Here is a 5,447-nt window from a genome sequence, read left to right on the forward strand (position 1 = left end):
CGAGAAAAATGTTCTGAACCCACGTCACTTGTTATCCACGACAGTAAGCATAAATAACGAATGTTCTTGAAACTATAATAACCATCCTTACACACCGTCACGCCTCGCGCTCAGCACATTCGCCAAGTTGCTGTTACAGGCAGAGTGCGAGTGAGAGTAACGCGTTTCGTAACACTACACAGTCACGATTCCCCCGGTATCTCTCACTCCCGTCACTCGCTACGACCGCGACAACAGCGTGGAGCGGACTTGTGCGGCGGCGTCCCTCCTCGCGCACAGCTGACGGGCTACTGAGGGTGGGATCAGATGAGACCGCCCTTCCTGGCCGTCTTCGAGCTCGGGCTCTCTCTCGCTCCCTTCCCTTCCCTAAGGTCTTGGGAAACCGGGATCTTCTTCCCCTTCTCTTCCCCAGCGTCGTGCAGCCGCTAATATTGGCACTGGCATTATCATCCCTGTCACTGCCACAGCTGCTGTTGTTTTCAATCAGTCTTCCCGCCATTATCATTCCTGCCATCCCCAGGAATATCCGTATCATTACCTTACTAATATCATATTTGTCATTAGCATCTTTATTTTCAGTTTCATTGTTCATATCACCATTTTAGTATCATTGTGATTATTGACAAAAGTGGATCATCATCGTTATCGTCGTCGTTGTTGTTGTTGTTGTTGTTGTTGTTGTTGTTGTTGTTGTTGTTGTTGTTGTTGTTGTTGTTGTTGTTGTTGTTGTTGTTGTTGTTGTTGTTGTTGTTGTTGTTGTTGTTGTTGTTGCAGGTGGTGGTGGTGGTGCTGTGTTGTTATCATCATCTTCAGTGTTAATTTTGATGTTGCTGCTGCTCTTATTGGCTTTACTATGGTTGTTGTTCCAGTTGTTATCAACACTGCTATCATTATAATATCGTTGTTGCTGTTGTTATTGCTATTGTCATTATTATTGCATCTATCACTGATATTGCTATAATCATCATCAGCAGCAGCAGCATCTTCATTATATTTATAGCAGGACTCCTTGGGAATTCCAAGAAACAACAACAAAAAGATTTACTCTTATCTCCCACTTTCAACTTCCTCCTCCTACCTTTCGCCTCCCCTTTCCTTTTTTCTTTCCCTCTCCCTTTACTTCTCTCTCTACATTTCTCTTCCCCGCTCTGTCAACCCCCGTGACTCCCAAATCTTCCCTAACTTCACTCCTCCCTTCCCACTCCAAGCCCTACATCTACCCCCTCCCACTTTCCACTCTTCCTCCTTAACCTCCCCCACCTCCTTCGCTCTTTCTCCCATCCCCCCTTTTTTCTGCGCTCTCTCTCCCTTCCCCTTTCCTTTCCCTTTACCCATCCCCTCCGTTAATTGCCTCCCTTCCTACTCTCCCTTTTCTCTCAAAGACCCCTCCCTCCTCTTTTTCACCCTCACCTTTCCTTCCCCCTTCTCCTCTTTCTTCCTTCTTTCCTTTTTACCAAGCTCGGAGAGTCGTGTAAACTGACGGTCCAACTAATTCGGTGCAGTGTTCTTGCCTCAAAGAATGATGATGATGATGATGATGATGATGATGATGATGATGATGATGATGATGATGATGATGATGATGATGATGATGATGATGATGATGATGATGATAACAATGACAGTAGCGCGCGCGCGTGAGTGAGTGAGTGAGTGAGTGAGTGAGTGAGTGAGTGAGTGAGTGAGTGAGTGAGTGAGTGAGTGAGTGAGTGAGTGATGTGTGCGTGTGCGTGTGTGTGTGTGTGTGTGTGTGTGTGTGGTGGTGGTGGTGGTGAGTGGTGGTGAGTGGTGGTGGTGGTGGTGGTGGTGGTGAGTGTGTGTGCGTGTGTGTGTGTGTGTGCGTGTGCGTGTGCGTGTGCGTGTGCGTGTGCGTGTGCGTGTGCATGTGCGTGTGCGTGCGCGTGTGCGTGTGCGTGTGTCATTCTTTACTATCACTTTGTATTACACCACAATTGAGTGACATCAAGTCCGCAGTCACATGAATATGAATCCAAGCATAAAGTACTAATATTACATCAAGACGAAGTGACTTCACGTCCGCAGTCCTTCAAGAGGTAAAATATAAGCACAGCGTAAGAACGAACGAACGAAAGAACGGACACAAGCAGAATTATTAGATTATCATTCTCATCATTTCTAATATTATCGCTATCACCATCACTGTTGTTACTATCATTATCAGTATAACTACATTGTTATCATCACCATCAGTATCACTACATTATCATCCTTATCAGTAATACTACATTTTCATCATTATCAGTGTTACTATATTGTTATTGTTATCATCATCCTTATCATCACTACGTTATCATCAGTAGCAGTAATATTACCTTCACAAGTCACCATCAACATAATCATCATCATACCTTAATCGTGCCAGTGACCACAGCGCCATCCTCACCATCGCCGTGAGAATCAAAACTAATTTCACCGAATTCCATCCGTTTCCTCCCCTCGCTCCTTCTCCCCTTCTCCCCTCACCTTCGCCATCCTCGCTTCGTTCTCTCTTATCCCCCTTTTTAACCCCCTCTTCCTCGCCCTTAATTTTCCTCCCGACACTTCCCCTCCTCTCGCCGCTCTTTGATCTCGAGCTCTGCCCCCTCCCCCCCACACCCCCTTCCCTGGCACGGGAATTGGCTCCGACACTCCACCGCTCCCCCGCCCCCTCCCCCGCCCCACCCCTTCCCCTCCCCCACTCCCTCCGTGTCACTACAATATGCAGTATCAATATCCCAGGTCGAGCCTCCCTTACAAATGTCAACAGCAATCTGGAGAGATCGGAGGGATGGGAGGGAGGCGGAGGGATGGGAGGGATAGGAGGGAGGCGGAGGGATTGGAGGGAGGCGGAGGGATAGGAGGCAGGCGGAGGGATTGGAGGGAGGCGGAGGGATAGGAGGGAGGCGGAGGGATTGGAGGGATGGGAGGGATAGGAGGGAGGCGGAGGGATAGGAGGGAGAAGCGGAGGGGATTGGAGGGGAGGCGGAGGGATAGGAGGCGGAGTGTTGCGGATAGGAGGGAGGCGGAGGAGGTTAGGAGGAGGGAGGCGGAGGGATTGGAGGAGGAGGCGGAGGGATGGGAGGGAGGTGAATGGAATATGGAGGCCAGGGAGGGGAAATGGGGAGGAATTGGAGGGGGGATTCGGAGGGACACGCAGGATGGGTATGTGTGGATAAGAAAGGGTAGGGACGAGAGAGAAAAGGCGGGATACAGGAATGGGAGGGATGAGAAAGGAGGGGAAGGAATGGGAGGGGATGGAAAGGAGGGGAAGGAATGGGAGGGATGGTGCGACCGAATGAACAGGAGGGGGAGGGACAGAAAGGGAGGGATGGGAAGAGGAAGGAAGGAGCGGGGGTGGGAGGGGGAGGGAGGGAGGGATAAAAAGGGAAAGGGATGGGAAGTGATGTGGGAGGAAAAGGAAGGAACGAATGAGCGGAAAGATGGAGGGAAGAGAAAGATACAAAATGGAATTGGAGGGAAGAGGAGAGAATGGGAATGGATGGGAGGAGAGAGGTGGGGAATGGAGAGGAGAATGGGGAGAAGGGAATGAAAGATTTGGCAAGCAGGGGAGGGAGGGAGGCGAGGTGGATAGGGAGGGTGGAGAGGGAGGGGGGCTAGGGGCTAGAAGGAGGTGCGCGATGCTACTGATTTTGATTGTGTTCCAGCGCCGTTCCAGCTGCATTCCGCTCGAATTCTAGCCGCGTTCCGGACCGCCGTTCGCTGTGCTCATTGTATTCCAAGCGCATTACATCCGCATTTCATAAACTTCGCTTCACGGGTATTGAAACTGTAACTTCTTCGGCTTTAAAGAATCGATTGAACACCAAAATAACTCCAGGCAAATTCATAATCTACCCTCGATGTACCAGAAAAAATATTAATAGCATTTCTGTTGCATCCAATAGGGAATGCATTTATTCCCCCTCAATTTTCTGTAATTCAACTGTATTTTGAAGTCAAGCTGTATTTCAAGCTCATTCCCAACCCAGCTCGGCCCGATTCCAAGTGGGTTTGAAATGCACTTACGGTCTAAGGAGGAAACTAATTTGCATTCACTGGCATTAAAATTGCTCGTTAAAATACTGATCGCAAAAGAACACAAACGATTTGTTAATAAATTCAAATGTATTTTTTCTTCTAACGATGCACTTTGCAACGTTAATTTACTCTGATGATAATATACCGTCTACATTGCATTAATAATCAAGACTTAAAACACCAGAAAGTGAGCATGAAAAATAGAAAAAAAAAGCATAAGCTATATTCCCTGTCTGTCATAAGCAGTATTAAACAAATAATCAAATCTAGCAAATAATCATACACCTTGGAACGTCCACTGCATGTCGATATACATACACACATACATACATATATATATATATATATATATATATATATATATATATATATATATATATATATATATATATGAGAGAGAGAGAGAGAGAGAGAGAGAGAGAGAGAGAGAGAGAGAGAGAGAGAGAGAGAGAGAGAGAGAGAGAGAGAGGGAGAGAGAGAGAGAGAGAGAGAGAGAGAGAGAAAGAGAGAGAAAGAGAGAAAGAAGAGAGAAAGAGAGAGAGAGAGAGAGAGAGAGGAGAGAGAGAGAGAGAGAGAGAGAGAGAGAGAGAGAGAGAGAGAGAGAGAGAGATTGATATTTACGGGCAGATAGATATTTGTCAGATAAATTAAAAGACAGATAGAGAGATCAAATCTAAATGCAAGTACAGCTTCAGACACAGATATATCCAGACACATATATATGTTGCTACAGACTTACAAATAAAGACGAATAACCACATAAGAGATATAGATACAGAGAGACACGGACAAAGACCAGTGTAAACCACCAAAAAAAGAACAAACCTTCTCATGAGCGCAAATCCACAAGCACAACGCGCTCGCCACCTTAACCTCGTCCACCGCGGCCGCATTGACCCAGCATGACCTGCGTTGCGTAAAGCGGTGACGTCACCTCGCGACGCAACCGACCTCCATCGATATGCCACCGATCTTCTTTTTTCTCTTTTTTTTATCGCAACGCAACTCTCCATCCCCGTCAGTATCTACGAGTGCAGGGGTGATGACTCGTAAATGCCGTTCTCTATGGTGGAAGAACAGGGAAAGTACAGAGGCCAGGGAGGCGGGGACAGCCTCCACTCTGCCTTACACCGGGACAATAGCCATGTTAATCATCAATATGCTCGCCCTCAAAATAGCGGTCAATACTGATAGACTCGCTTTACCTCAACAGCAACGCGGCGACACTTCACCACACCCACTCCCCCTTCTCCCTCTCCTCTCCCTCTACTTCTTCCTTTCCTCTCCCTCTCCTTCCTCTTTCTCCTCCGCTTTTCGATACCCCGATATAATTATCATATTCTCTTTCTCTTTCTTTCTTTCTTTCTTTCTTTCTTTCTTTCTTTCTTTCTTTCTCTTCTTTCTTTCTT

General features: G+C 47.1%; 1 protein-coding gene across 1 annotated transcript in view; it reads right to left on the reverse strand.

Annotated features, from left to right (window-relative positions):
• LOC113821921 (death-associated protein kinase 1) overlaps positions 1-5,447 on the reverse strand; it is a gene marked incomplete in the record, with an annotated part of 97,685 nt that overhangs the window by 60,800 nt on the left and 31,438 nt on the right.

This window comes from Penaeus vannamei, chromosome 1 (assembly GCF_042767895.1).
Source record: "Penaeus vannamei isolate JL-2024 chromosome 1, ASM4276789v1, whole genome shotgun sequence".
NCBI classification, from domain to species: Eukaryota; Metazoa; Arthropoda; class Malacostraca; order Decapoda; family Penaeidae; genus Penaeus; species Penaeus vannamei.